The sequence below is a fragment of the Gopherus flavomarginatus genome, chromosome 16 (genome assembly GCF_025201925.1).
Source record: "Gopherus flavomarginatus isolate rGopFla2 chromosome 16, rGopFla2.mat.asm, whole genome shotgun sequence".
Taxonomy (NCBI): domain Eukaryota; kingdom Metazoa; phylum Chordata; order Testudines; family Testudinidae; genus Gopherus; species Gopherus flavomarginatus.
Window position 1 is genome coordinate 20,812,584 of NC_066632.1, and position 16,366 is coordinate 20,828,949.

General features: G+C 39.2%; 1 long non-coding RNA gene across 2 annotated transcripts in view; it reads right to left on the reverse strand.

The window, feature by feature from the left end:
* LOC127035766 (uncharacterized) overlaps positions 1 to 16,366 on the reverse strand; it is a 68,266-nt gene that overhangs the window by 30,594 nt on the left and 21,306 nt on the right. For both annotated transcript variants that reach the window (XR_007769933.1, XR_007769934.1), the window contains exon 2: positions 9,216 to 9,247. This is a non-coding gene — a long non-coding RNA (uncharacterized LOC127035766). The remainder of the gene's footprint in view (positions 1 to 9,215; positions 9,248 to 16,366) is intronic.

The window sequence follows — 16,366 nt, forward strand, 5'->3', positions numbered from 1 at the left end:
GGATCAGACATGCTCAGAATATGTTGAATTTTTCACTTTAAAGAAATGCTAGGTTACACAACTGCCCCCCTTTTCACCCCTAAGTAGCACAGGGCAGTGTAAGTGCCCTTGCTAGTAAAATTGTTTCCCCCACCCGAAATGGAATATTGTTAAACATACATCATTGAATGGGGGGGTGGGGAGGGAAGGAAAGGAAACAAGTTACCTGAGAGGTAAAAGGGAATATGCAAATCCTGGCTCCGTAATTTAGAGTTCTCTAAATGCTCCCAACGTTTGCTTAAGAGCTATCTCATTTCCTTGGAAACTGATAGGATCTATTTGTGTATTAAAGATCATAGTTACACAGTCTTTCCACTCACTCAGAAAGCAGGAATGCTTTTGGAGTGACAACAATCCTCTACTTGTAAAACTACTTGTGTGTTTTTATTCCAACTGGTTTTTTACTGGGTGATTATGCTTTGTTTTCATCATTCAAAATTCTGCCCTTTCCAGTCTGACAAAGCTCCATATAATACACATACATACATACATACATTTAAATAAACATACATGTATGATAGATAGATAGATAGATAGATAGATATGTAGTTCATAGCTCCACATCCAGCCAGAAATTAGTTTCCCTTGCAACGTCCGTTGAAAAGACCCATTTAACTAGCTGCTTTAATAGAGGGCGGGAGGTAAGGTTCAGATAACATATATAAAAATGGCTCCCTTTCCCAGATGTCAGGACAAATAGACCCCCTGTGCAAGCACAGAAACTGGAAATCGATGTAAATATTTTGGAGCGTGCAGTTATTGCAATTAAGGGCTTTATCTATAGCTTACACTAAACAGAGGGGCAGAGGGAGTCGGATTAATCCCTTGTACTGCTTGATAACAATTATAGTTGAAAATCATAGCTTGCAGGGCATTGCCATATTTTACTTGATAACAATAAAAGTGACACATAAAGTTAACTGTTTATGTTTTATTTATTAGACTAAACGTGCCAGCGGTGTCGGAGGCTTTTGGCTCGTTGTTACAGCTTTTATGGGGTTGTAAAACGCCATAAATCAGTCACATGAAATGGCTGGGGCTTTTTGTGCTGTTGGCTGAGACTTCTGCTGTTTCTTCTTTACATGAAAAGTAATAATGTGATTTTATTATTATTATGATCCTCATCCCCAATCATCATTATTATTCAGTCTACCTTTAACAAGCCACCCCCACGCCGTCCTGGCAGAAGCTAAGGCTGTTTTGCACTTGAATAACTACCTTTTAAAATGACATAACCAGTATTTGAGGATTTAATTAGAACAGCTGCAATTAAGGGAATCAAAGGAAAGCAGAACTTTACAAGGCTCTGGCATCGTCCATATACTCCCCTAGAGACGAATTTGTGACTCTCAAATATTCACACAAATTCGATTCTACAGGGTACATATAGACGACTGTATAATTTGGCACTTGTGGTGTTGAGGTTTGAGGGATGGGGAGGGAAAGGATTGCACTTCAGCATAATGCTCTCTGGCTGAAGGGAAGTTGGAGAGCGTGCAAAGGCCACTCACTCAGCATGTTGCTTAAGATGTTTACAGATATGGTTGGCTTTGCATATTTGTAATTGCATGTACTACCTCACACAAAGACCCAGTCCCATATATATTTTGGCACTGTTACATGTGGAAACTCATTTGCTATTTTTATTATCTAGCATGTATTGGTTTTATTTGCATCTTTTTTCCCCCCAAGGCCTGTCTAACTGCTTACCCAATGGCTTGACAAAGATGAGCCCTACTTTATTAAAGTTAGATATGTTCCATCTCTTGCTATAAGCGAGTAGAATTCTCTCTCTCTAAAGAAAAGTGGCAAGGAGGGTGGGGAAAGAATCTAGAGTATGCAAAAGACATTAATGGAAATGTAGTCTGCTATTCAAAACATTGATTCAAATCTGTCCAATAAATTCCTTTTCACTAGCTGTATCTCATGCTGTCCAAGCACCTTGGACTCAGACAGGATTTTGACAGTTATTGTTCATATTGATGCAAAAAACTTTTTTTCCCAAGGCTGCGGGGATATTGAATAAAGATGTAGAGTTAATAAAGTAATTTTACCTGGGCATGTCTTTTTAATGGATGAATCTCTGTAAGCCACAGAGGAGAGGCATTAAAAAAAATATATCCACAGGTAGTTATCTAAGAATATACTTGGTGGTTATCATAAACAACAACGACAACGAAAGAGTTCAAAAATCCCAGGCGTGAAGGTCACCCAAACCAATTTCTACCAATGAGCTACAGACCTACAGTTCGAAGGCTTAAAAAAGCCTTTGGCTCAGTGTTACAGATGGCCAAGGGAGATCTGCAATTTTATTTCAGTGATTTGTTATTCTTATAGCTTTGGGACTTAATTGCATATATATATATATATATATATATATATATATATATATATATATATATATATATATATATATATATATATATATATATATATATATATATATTTTAAAAGTCTTTATTTCAAGAAGAGCCTGGCCCTCCTGCATTGTCAATCTAAATTCAGCCCCCCATTCTATTTTAGTTGCATGCACATTACATCTAAGCAGTGCACAAATATATTTTCCCCCTCAGTTGTCTGATTTTTTTCTTTTTTTTTTTCTTTTTAGTGGAGTTTTTAGATGTGTCTTTTGCTTGAAGTGTTTGACAGAATTTTTGTCGCCATAAAATAAGTCTGCAAGGACGTGTGAAGAATAGTTGCACAAGAATCTGGCTCTTTTGTCTAAAAACCTTCCCTCCCACCCCTCTCTCTTTCGCCTCAATTTCCCCAGCCAACCCAACAATGTCGACAAACAGTTTGGGACTGACAACGCCAAGAGAAATATAGCACCTCGGAAAAATAATTTCTGGTCTTTATTTCCTCCTCTACCCAGGAATCAGGTTGCAAAATATAGATCTGGTTACCATTTCGAGAACATTTTTGAGTACAAAGCGCCTTTCTGACAGTACTGAAGAAAAATAAGTGACTATTGTCCCTGCGGATTCATTGTCTCAGCTATTACCATACTGACCGTTTGGTAACCTGTACCTCAAGCCATTAGCAATCTGTGCATCCTAGAAAAATGAAGTACCTATCTACCGGGGTTTTGTTATTCAATGTTTAATAATAATAATAAAACAACAAACCTCACACTATGAACTATCTCTTCTTGAGATTCATAGGCAGGAAATAAATTTTTGAGTAGGGTTTTATTTCAAAGCATTTAAGGGTTTATTTTAAGGTGATTATTATACAATAAGTTACATTAGTGTGTGTGCTGGGGGGGAAGACAGATAGTTTCTTGCAGAAAAAAATAGTTGGTTTCTCTGTGACATATGCAATGACATGTAATTAATTAAATTTTAATTTTTCTAACAACTTGAAAGCAGTAAGTGCAAAAAAGACCTTTTCTTTTTGTTCCTTCATAATGCAAATAGACAGGTCTAATTTATGCAAAGAAATATGCAAATGTTTAATTGATTTTTTCTTAAATCTGTTGTCAGTAAAAGTAATGAATCGGCCTAAAACGATTTTAACAACCAGAGCATGTCAGGAGAAGTACTATCCTTCACATTTTTCTTTTTAGTCTCTTTAGTCTTCGAATCTGTAATAATGTAAATATTTACCCCCTCTTTCTAAAATATTAAAGATGAATTCTTGTTGTTTGTAAAAAATATGCAAACCGTTTGCTCAATCTCTCTCTCTTTCTCTATTCCCCCCCCCTTCCTACCCCACCCAGGAATTCAATTTTCTTCAAATCTCGTTGAAAGTGGCTTTTTAAAAAGTGGGCGCATTTTAATATTGGTTAGACAGCGTGACCTGAATTTCACCTCAACTGTTTGACTTGATCCAATAGGTCACTGCCAAGGAGTTATTGATGGGGGAACTCCATTGAAATTTGTCTCCTCACAAATGGCCTTTAGATCTTCTAGCTAGTTCAATAACTAGTTATAATGTAGAAGGGGAAAAATGAAGCCCAGAGGCAAACTAATTTGATGTTTCATTTTTATGCTGGAGAAATTGTTGGTTTTCTTTCTATCACCTTTTCCCAAGCCTCCCTTGAAAATCTGGTTTTGGCGAAGAACTCCTTTTAGCTGAGAGGAGATTTGAATCTGTATTACAAAAGTATTATTATTATTATTATTATTATTATTATTATTATTATTATTATTATTATTATTATTATTATTATTATTATTATTATTATAGCCTCAGTTCATGAACTCGTCAAGACTTGACCTACATGGAGCCTAAAAATAACTTCCTGCTTGCTAGGAAACATGCTTTTACTTTTTTTTTTAAGAGATATTTTAAATAGATCAAAGTAGCCAGGATGGGTAAACGAGTTATGTCTCAATTCTTTATAACTTCTCATGTGATTTCATTTAGCTCGAAAAGAAAATATATGTGTTGCAGCTTGGAGAGCTAGCAAAGCAAACCTGTTCGAGGGTCCTTAAAGAATAACTGTTTAAAAGATTTGAAATTAACTAATAAACCTGCGATCGGTAGAGTTTTATTTATTTATTATGCCATATTCCCTTGTCTGTAATGGTCAAATAACTACCACTGATCACTTGCGTTTTCTCCTTTAGCCTCTTCAACCCTATTTAAAAGGCTGAAAATATGTATTTTAGTTATAATCAATACATTCGGAATCCAATCTTTTCTGAGTCTGACTGCTCTATCCTTTCCAGCACGGAGAAAAAACTTTGATGGAGGATCCTTTTAAGTGACATATATATAGGCTATAGGGTTTCTCCTTGACTTTTTCTACACAAACAATACCTGTAATGACTCATCTCATGCTGCTGAACCATAGGTTAAGTTGTAAAGAAAACATTGGTCTTCTACGGGGATGGGGGGAGGGGGGAGTTGCAGAGAGAACTGTTCAGTGGATGTTATTGTATGCTGTGGAAATATATACAAACTTTAGACGGCTCTTGTTCTGTATCATCCTAGAAAGTTTCTTCTTGAGTGGCACTTACTAGCTTAACCCATTTAGCCTGGAAATCCTCCCCCAGAGTGATAATATTAATAATTACAGAGAATGCACTTCTTCTGACATGCATCTGAGGAAGTGGGTATTCATCCACGAAAGCTCATGCTCCAAAACGTCTGTTAGTCTATAAGGTGCCACAGGATTCTTTGCTGCTTTTACAGATCCAGACTAACACGGCTACCCTCTGATACTTCTATAGTTTGATTCTCTCTGAGATAGCACCTAACTCCTGAGAAGGACTTTGACAGCCGATGCCCAGAAAAGAAAAAAAAAAGGATTTGAGCTTAGCCACTGAGACAGCATAATGGGTTAGAGCGAGAATATTAGTTATTTTAAATCGTGCAGGGGAATAGAAAGTCTTTCCAACCTCTCATGAGGTTGAAGGGTCAATATAAGTGTTGGCTACGTTGTCCTGACCCGCAGCTAACTTTAGGGTGACTCTGATAAACCCTATTATGCCTTCATTTTCAGTGTTGCTGAGAGAGCCTCCCTGCCTCAGATCGTCCGGCTAAATGCTTTCTCTTTCCTCTGGATTCCCTTCCTAGCTGGCGCAAGAGTAAATAATCCAGCTGAACTGGGGCTACACTTCGTGTGACTTTCGCCACAGAACAGCTGGGCGTTTAAACGGCAAAGAGAAAACTCCGATGGGTGATTCTCATTCTGAAGCTGAGTCTATGGGGAAATAAGAAGCACAGGTTGCAGGCACTTCTGGTCGCTACGGACACCCTTTGCAATTTAAAATCAATTCTGTGCTGGCTTTCTCTGGGGATGTGAAGTAATCACTGGACACTTCCTAAGCAAAGGGCAACAAAAGAGCACCCTTTCTGCCTTGGGTTTCAAATGGTCAAACTGCTCTTACCATACATATATGTGATAGAGTGTCTAATTAGATTGGATGTACAAAGATTTCCTCAATATAGGTTATAAACTGGTGAGTGCTTGAATCAATAGCTGTTATTAAAACCTTACAGATATCAATTCTCCTAGCCAGTTTAATGAATACAGCTTTTATATTCAAAATGTACAGGATTTACACAGACATTTATTATATATACACTGTATATATATATATATATATGTACAGTACATTGTAGTTGTAATATATGTATGTATGTACACACACACACACACACACACACATATATATATATACACAGTGTACTGTACATATATATGCATACTAAAGCCATGTATCAGATATATTATGTTTTGAAGTGTAAATATTACATATTCCACATCTAAAACTGTTTTAAAGTATTTGTGTATCTATTCATATCTCTGCATGTGAGTGTATGTTTTACACATACACAACTAACACATATATGCACACCCACACCCACATATATACACACAGGGACAGACACGCGTTTGTGTGTATCAGTGTTATTTTAGGTGATGAAAACAGTTCTTTAAAGCACTGGAATTAGTTATTTAGGACTGATGAAGAAAAATGATCTAGTGTGATTAGTTTATTCTTCTGCATAAGATTCATATCTTTGGATATTCCTACCTATCTCGATTTTCTGTCGATCACCCGCACTCTGTACAAATATACAGAGTATAAAATCGGAACCATGTGTACTCTAATGAGCGAACAAGACACATGGAGTTCTGGAGAAACCTTCTAATTGCCTTCAGCTACCAAATGAGGTATTTTTTAAAACAAATTTCATTGGGCAGTGGAGAATGACAACAATGGACTATAATGGTTGCAGAGGAGTTTTCTGTTATCTATAATGTTTATTTTTTTTTCACTAGGGTACTTTCAGTTTAATCTTTCACTGTGTAATAAACTATTATCTTAGTTAATCCCCAAGGTGAATCCATCAAAACCTTTTAATAAAACGTTTATTAGTTTCAGTCATTCCGAGGGTGGTAGCTGCACCTCCAGAGCAGCAGGCAGAACTTAACTAAACTTGGACTGCTGTAAAATACTTCAAAATAAATTTAGAAGTGTAAATGTTGCCGGGCTTATCCTGGCGATTAGAATTCTGCAGGCATTGTGGTTTGCAGCAGTCATTAGTCAAGCCTACAGAAGCAAAAGGAGCCGCGTAGTTGGACAAGAGAAATCTCAAGAATGATATACAGAACCAGGCCTCTAGCATCAATTCAAACCTGATAAGAAATCGGCTGCCTTATTGCAAAAAGAGATGGCTAAGCTCGTTCAGTTTGGCCTCGGATTCATTGAATAATTGTTCGATTCCTGGAAAGGCTAAAGGGTTTTCACACCAAAACCTGGGGAAAGGGAAAGGTGAACACCTAGGGTACCAGACATGCACCCACATGAGATTGCAACGGGGCTGTGAAGGCAACAGATTGTTTGGATCCCATCCAGAGTTCAGCAGCTGAAACTGGCTCGGTGAAAAAGTGGAAGGTGGGATGAAATGAGGGCAGAACAGAATGCCAGCGAATACTAATAATAACAGACTCCCTAGATCCGAAAATCTTATTTTAAGCATCCATTTGGAATAAGTTAAGAGGAATTAGATATTAGTTCAGGGATAGTGCATCAGCCAGTGCAGCATGGTAGGAAACTAACATAAAATATAGGTTTGTTCATACTCCACTTCTTCGCTTACACATGACCCAGCAACTTTGAGACTGCACTATTTTTTTAAAGCTTTATATTTCTGTTCTCCACAGTATTATGGGGAATTAATTTCGACAGAGACAGGTACCCAAGGAAAGCAGAGACAGATGTAAAGTGTCAGGTTGTGTCTATAGGTAAAGATCCTCCCTCGCCCCAACAGTCAAATGTTTTATTCCGACCCAAAGTGTCAGGAAAGGAAAAATAATGGGGGCTCTTTGTTTTTAATTGGAGAATGTCTATTAGATCATTCATTTACAACATACGTTGACTGAATGTTGTCTTATAAAAACAGTACAATGTGTATACACACATACATACACACACTGAGAGAGACTGAATGCTATTTTATGGAAAGAGGTCACTTTTCACCATACCCGGAAGAGAGAGAGAAAAAAAGCGAGCTAGGGGGAGAGAGAGAGACTGAAAGCTACTGTAGAGAAAGAAGTTAGCCTTCAGCACGGATTATATACACACATAGGCTCAGATCGTTTTTTGTGGGTGTCGAAAATGGATCTCTTTGATAATCTGTTAATTTCTCACTTAAATGTATTTAATCAGATGTAGCAATCAAGCAAGCATACCCAAAGCCTTACTCTGCACTTATGCCTACTGAGCGTATACCTAACCTTTTAGCTCTCAGAGTTCCAAGGAAAGCGGTTGTGTGTGTGTGTTTCTATTTTTATTACTGGGAAGCCTAGTTAGCTCACAAATCTTAGTCATTTTTGTAAAGTATGATTTTCTCCTGCCGGATATTATGCATCACAGCCACAAAAGTACACAATATAAAACAGAAAGAAAAAGGGAGGGAAAAACAGCAACCATCCTCTACCTTGTCTTTAATTACATAAGCCTATCAACCTAGTGGAATATACCAAACAGAACCATAATACAAGATATAATAATAATAATAATTAATAATAGGGATAGCTGTCCTCCCCCATAGAAGACGCTCAGTTGACCTCTCTTCGGGCTATGTTTAAGCAAAATAAATTCAATATTTTTAGGGCAAATATTATTAACAAGGGGAGGAAAGTTTGAAGACCTTTTTAGGAAGCTACTGGATGCATTCATCTCCAATGCCAATGGGTCTTTAGATCTTATTAATTGCCTTAGCAGAAAATCAGCTCCAAATATTTCCACTATGTCTTCCCTCAGATTAGGCTGGGGATCCAGGCAAAAGATACAACTACTTTTGTTTTGTTTTGTTTTTAACGACAACAGTGCAGAGGTATATTGGGCACAATAGACAATTGCCAGACCATAGCACGAGATTATTTTTTTAAAAAAAATCTTTTCGGAGGTACCTTTGAGAATGTAAGTAAAAGCGGATCTGTGGAATTTACAACCTTAAAGACACAGACCCCCTCACTTCCTGTGATTAGCGACAGATCAAAACGGACACCTACCTGCGTTTACAACCCCCGCCCCCTCCCTTCCTGACAGGAAAAAAACCTCCTGTAATAAAAGTCTAGTCAGCCATCCCTTTTGTGAAAGATGAAACAAAATATATGCAATCACAGCTTGTGAGTCTCAAAACCAAGAACATTGATTTTGGTTTTGTTTTAGAAAGAAAGAAAGAGAGAGAGAAAGAAAGAAAGAATTACTTACTGCTGTTTCTCTCCATTTTGTCATGGCCAAACCTACAGAAAAGAAAGTTTCATTTTTTTAAAGAAAGATACATACAGGCTATGCCCTACAGGATCATCCATAAACTCTAGCTATGTTCACTTTGCAAAATGACTACAGTTCCTTGTAGATTACACTCCAGTTCATGTTACCTAAACTCAAGCAAACTCTAATCCTGCCGCGAACAGAAATAAATAGAAAGGTCAACAGTAGCAGCTCTCTCTTCCCATGTGATTATTTTGTTGTTGATACATGAATTAGAGAAATCTGTTGAGTGCCAAGAGAGGATTATATATATAATGTCTATATAGATATATCTACTAAGGGAGAGGAGAAAATGAATAGGATACAGAATAAATACTCTAAGGGGGGGAAATAACATGATATGTCTTCATTTCTATCAAACTATCTTGTTGCCTCAAATCCTCTCTCTTCTTGGTTTGGCTAGGAAAACAAATATGGAATTTAAAAAATAGTAACCAACAATCTTGATCAGTGGAACAATGAAGCGAAAGTGGGAGGGGGGTTCGCACTAAGGAAGGCTTCCTCATTCTAAATGAAGAAGTGATATGGTGAACGGATAGGCATCTCCAATTCGTGCGGGGGTAATAAGGGAAAGTACATTCATATCTGCCAGGAGAAAGGGAAATCGCAAGTTAAAAAAAAAAGTCGATAACTCGGAATTCAACTCTTGACCGGGAAAACCCAGATCAAAACATCATTTGACAGGAATGCTCTTTTAGAATCAGATACTAAATCAATAAAATCAATCCATCAGTACAATCTGCATAGGCAGAAAATCTCTGCACCGTGACTCTTAAAAGAGAGAGGAAAAGGGGGAGCTGATGTTTAAAAGCCACTGGGAGAAAATCAGAGAGCAGCGAGCTGAAACAAAGTGAATCTCACCCTTGGAGTGTGCCTTTCTTCAGCTGGATATTTTGATTTCTTCATTCCACCTCTCGCTAGCCCATTTTTCTGGATTCAGCACCACACTAAACTTATGTTCGAAGGCATTATGGTTCCGCTCACATAGGTAATTAATACGCACAATGCTTTTCTTGTAAACAGGAGTGTTTAATATTAACCTTCTTTTAAAAAAACTTTTAATTCATAAGGTATGAAGGTGGCAAACAAAATTTTGAATTTGGCTATTTCATTGATCCTGAAATGGAAACAGTTTTCAAAAAATGTTATTTAAGCTAAGAACCAAGGCAGCCAAATCTGCTGAGGAAATGACAATAATTTACACTGATTTTTTAAAAAATTAATCAGTAAACCTATAACCGAAGGAAGAATTAGACAACGAAAGACCCTCTTGAAAGAAAATATCTACATTTTAAGTCACACCAAAACTTTCTTCCCGTGTCAGACATGCAGCGTCTTAAATCTCTTAGTACCCATAACAAAGCTCAGAGCATTCTAGCCTGTACTCAATACAAATATTTACTTTTTATACCCTTGGCAATACTCGGCAACGTGCTTTTAAATGCCTTTTGAATGGTTATTTTTCATTATGAGTGGAGCATTGAAACTATAGCACCTTTCAATTCTTTTTTGAAAGGAGTATACTTGGAAAATAGGCTTTCCTTAAATTTGCTTTGCAAAGGATTCCCTGGAAATAATCGGATCCTGTCCGTAATGTGAAACCTCCCAACGCTCTCTTCGCTTTGGCATCCTATTTACAAGGCACATCAAATATGGTGACTGTGAAGGACCGAATAAATGTTTACTTTTGGAATATAGCATATCTTTGGCAACTGCAAACCTTTCTGTGTATAATCTTCTGAGGGTGACTAAGAAAGTTATAACTCTACCTTTTAAAAAAAATGGAATGAGGTTATCTCAATTGCAAGTCTTGTTCAGGGCGAGCACAGATGTTGGTTGTTTCTTACAATAGATAATGAAATATTCCCACTGTTATAATACGATGTGACCCAATTACATTGACTCGCAGTGGCTGCAATTTTGGAGTTGCGAACTCAAGGCTTTCTGTTTTCTTGGTTATTGTGGCTGAGTTTAGTTTGTTCACCTTTAACATAAATGTTTCCAGTACGAAATGTACGATTTTAAGGTACTAAAATGCCAGGAAGCGCTGTTATTTTAAAGTAATAGCCCTTCCTTTCCCAAAACGGGTAGTTTAAAAGGCTACGTGTAAATATCTTGCAGCTAAAGTAATTTCAGGGAAACAGGTTTTAGCTCCATTTTAATTCCAAATTAAGCAGAATGCCTCTGAATCTCAAATATCCCAACTGACAACGCACAAAGATTAATATAGTTGAGCCCTGCGATTTATCCTCTATACGGTGGCAGAACTTGGACTGTATTTATGTTCCGATTAAAAAAAAACCCTCCCACAACGGTGCAACCTGAGGTAAAATATCAAGTTCTTGCTAATATTGTATCACCTGTTGGGAGGAGGAGGAGAAATGACTGCTATAGTTACAAACTTGCCTGAATGTCTCATTTGCTTTTGCTAATCAAAAGAGATTTAATTCTTTTTTGTTTGTTTTTTAACATATTTCAGGGTGTGTGCAAACGCCTTCTCTTGCCTGGAGAGCAGTGATCACGTGACTCCACTTTGCGCATGCCAGGTGGGTTCCTGGGGCTATTTTGGGTGCCATGAAAGTACACAGATCTTCCAACCTAACTTTCCATCTTCTCGTGGTGAAATGTTAGCCAACCACATATACATTAAGAAAAAAATAATAATACAGAGAAGAGTCATAGGGATGGAAACACAAACGTTGCATTGATCATAACGTCTCAGAATTATTTAACTCTGGAGAAACCTAAATTAAAAATTGACGATTTCAGATGGCAAGAACTTCCCCATTGGAGAAGATGAAATGAACTAGTAACTCTTAAGCCAGATCAATCTTGTTCTTGAAGCACAAACAAATAACGATATTTATGAATAGGATTTCCAGGTGAAAACCAATTGTATCAGTTCATTTGTGTGAGCGAGGTTTTCCCCCCCTGAAACTCAGAGTTGGGGAAGAGACAAGGAGCCAAGAAATCCAAAGGGCTTGTTCTTTGCTATCACGACCAAAATGACTGGTTTTGAAAAGTGCCACGTCTCCTTATGAAGAAACTTCTTAATTCATTGAAACCTTGGGTCCTTCGTTCATAAGAGAAATGTGCTTTGCGACACAAAACGCTAAAGCTTCTGTCCAGGCACAGAGTTATGGCGGTGTGTTCCCCAGGCAAAGTAGGGGATTGGCCACACTAAATATTAAAATAACCTTTATCTATGGAGAAAATGGGGGATGTTTGTAAATGCATCTCCATTTTCACGAAGCCTGACTTAGTTTAAGACTTAACTCTACAGTCTATTCACTCCAGCACCCCCATTGTTATATGGTTATTAAACCTGGAACAAGTTGGAGGTCAGGCAAGGAAAAGGAAAAACAACCCTCTGGAAGCCCACGTGCGGGCTGGAGCCGAGATTTGCATTGAAGCCACCTGCCGATGAAACAGCTTCGGACCTTCCAAATTCACTCAGCGCTTTGCAGCATGGAACCCATGCGTCCACCCGGGCCTCGGAGCCCCAGAGAGCCTAGAACCAGCAGCTACCGCGCCTAGGGACTAGTCTTGCAGCGGGGCTGCATTTTGCTTCGCAAAGGGCCAGAAAGCTCGGGAAGCGGTTGCGATTTATTTCTGCTAACAGGGCATCCCTTTTCTTGTCTTTTTTTTTCACCCCCCACCCCCTTTCCAAGAGGCTACTCCACCGGGCCGTGACTTAAAACAGTGACACATCAATCCAGTGCTGCTACTCCCGGTTCAGTGTGAACAGCAGAAGTGATCTCAATCTACTCGGTTGTTTGGAGAGGAAGAAATTAAGGATCGGGTGGGCAAAAACTGTCTGTGTTCTGGGTCCTCCCCCTGCCCCACCCCACTTAGAAATGATGGCACCCCTACTGTACCTTTCATTTCCTCGTTGTCGCAACTGCTCAACTTGTGTTGCAAAGAGCAGGCCAAACCCAGCTCACCTTCTTCCTCGGAAGAGAGATCTCGCACCAGAAGGGACTCGTGGCACCATTAAGGGGCCCAAGAACTCACCCAGTAAGACAGAGAAGAGGGGGAGGGGCAGATGTATACACATATGGCTGGGAGTGCTGGCTGGACAAGAAGCTTTTTAGAGAAAAGAGCCCTTAGGGGAACACTGGGGAACTGCTGGCTTCGGAGACATTTTGGAAAATCTGGCCCCAATCGTGGGTGCAGGGCTCTTGAAAATTTGGTCCATAATGGAGAATTTGGTCAAATCATTTATTATTATTATTATTATTATTGTATCATCGCAGAAGATTGCAACAAAGATCAGTCCCATGTTGTAACATCCAGAAGTTAACGAATTTACACCCAGGATGAATTAGGTCCAATATATCATCTATGTTTAATAAGTATGTATGGATCTCTATACATACACTATATCACTGTGTATATCTCTTGTATGACCCTTTATATGCTGGATACACATGAAGGGTGTACTTTATAGGTGCATGTATGTACACAGTATCTACTTATAGACAAACTTAAATACTCTACACCCAAGGGTCTTTGTTCAGGCAAAATTAGCATATACTTCAATGGGAACTTCCCCTAACTAAAGGACTACACTTTGGTTTATTTTAGCACACACCTGGCTCCATTCAAGTCAAAGGAATTTTTCTAGTGGGGTCAGGATTTCACCTATGCCTGTACAAAGAATAACCTATCTGAAGGCGTGTCTACAGCGTGTACAAATAGCCTGACGATGTCCAATTCTGCTCTGGCCACTGCACACTGCAAATCCGGAAAAATTCATCATTTACTCTGGTGTGAAGAGGGTACAGAATACGGCTCCATTGTGTTAAGTTAATTGAGAACCTTACTGAGGGACTCAGCAAGAGTTGCTGTTTATTGAAACTGGCTGAATCTTTATCGCGACATAAATAACTAGGTAACAACGAGTATTTAGGCCTGAATCTCCTGGAAGTCTAGTGGGATGTTGTCGCTGAGTTGTATGGGTGGGATCAGAGCCTGGATTTCAGGCCAAAGGCTTGGGAAGCATCTTATAAAGACCATAAGTAACACCAACAACACCCACTTGAAGGCATCTGGGCTATGTATACACAGGGGCCTATGGTCACAATTTTGCTTGCTTTCCTGTAAAGGGACAGAGGTTACAACCCTCCCTGGATACAGAGTGTCCCGATTTTCAAATCACTAATGACAATGAAGGCTGTTTGCTTGGAGGAACTCCTCATTTTCCCCAGGAACACCTTTTTCATGAAAGTTTGGAGGACAAAGACTCTAAAGCTTACTGGGAAGGATCCTCCTTTTCTCCCCAACTCCACAAAAACTCCACTGGTTTCTTTGCAGGGTGCAGAGAATGCAGAATTGGGCTTTTTGGGTCAGAGATCAGCTCCGAGGAAACTATTGAGAATAATGAGTGTTCCTCAGATTGTTCTTAAGTGAGTATTTGTGAGTGTGATTCTCCATTGTTCTCAAAGGAATCTACCGGATGCTGAACATTTCTGAAAGTCCAATTCCCACATTTAGGCATCTAAACGGGAGCTGAGCTCTTGGGATATCCGGCCCTACACTTTCACCTTGCACCGTCTCTGTTTTAAGCGCAACAAAACATTTTATATCTTCACACGCACACACCCGTCCCCTTCACAGACAGATCCCCCACACACACCGCCCTCCTTCCTTTTCTTTGAACTAGAGAAATCCTCTTTTCACTTCGCTGTTTAACACGAGGGTCGTTTGATCACGAGTTGGATGTCAATAAAACAAGGCGAGTAGCAGTTATTTCTGGGATGACACACTTCTCTTGACTCTTAGATCCAGAGAACTCATTGCTAGGTAGCCAGTTGTATGAACTGGGGGTGGGGGGGGAAACGTGGTATGTAAACAAACCAAGACGCTCTCTGGAAGTACAGTTGAGACAACACAAGCAGTATCCGAGGCAGGGATTCTTACGTATTTACCAGTCACTGCTACATTTCCTGATTCTCCTCTCCCCCCCCCCATTCACTGAATATGACATGTCTAACTTTGCATATAATATAGTCTTTGTGGTTAGATTTCAAATATGAGGCCCGGCCCTACATTCCCAACACTGCCATTGCCTAGGTGTGTTGCAAACAATATTGAATGCAAACCACCCAAACACCAATCTGTTTCTCCACACTCAAACAGTGCTCCAGACAGGTGTCTGGACTCTGGCTTGCCCCATTTTCGACTGAACATTTCGAGACTGCATTGCTGGAGTCTGAAACCTATCCACTGGAGGTATATTGTTACATTAACCCAAGGACACACGAGGAATAAGAGCAACATCTCCTGGTTGTGGAAGGGGGGGGGGACACAAAAAGAGAGAAGCAGGGATTGCATTAATGGCACCTTGTGTAATCTGATCATACCATTCTTCTTCTGAAGAAGAAAAAATGCCACGTCTCTTATAGCCTTAGTCCTTATCTGCGACAGAGAGTTTACAAATTCTTCGGCCTAGTTCCAATCCCTGCATAGCTCTGAGTTCAAGCCTTCCTCTACACACCTGCCAACAGCATCAAAGGAGTACAGAAGTCAGACTTCCAGATCTCTTTCCAGCTCAACCTCCCCCCACAGCAATGCGCATGCACTTCACCACCCAGTAACGTTTTTTTAAAAAAAAGCAAACTCTATACTGTGTTCCTTTAAAAAAAAAAGATTTAAAAACAACAACAACAACAACAAACAACAACAACTCACACAGGAGCCGAAACTATCTGATCAGAGTTTTAAAACCAAAAGGAGGAGGAGAATCAAACCCCCAATCCTCCACCTTTCACTTTCTTCAAGTATTTTATTGTCTACAGCTAGAGTGGGGTAGGACAGGGGTGGGGGGAGAAATGTCTCTGCTTAACCAGTAATATATGGAGCTTTCTGGCCTTATCTTATTTCCACAAGCCCTGGGGAAAGAGGGAGAGTGTCTGATATTCCTTCCAGATAAGATTCCTCACTGCTGCTCGTCCTATACGCCTTCTATATTACTTTAAAACGACATACACACTAGTTTGCCATACAGTAAAAGAAGCAAAGCCCTCCCCCCTCACAGTATCTACAGAATTCCGTGCCCATCAGAGTTTAGCGCTCTATTTTAATAA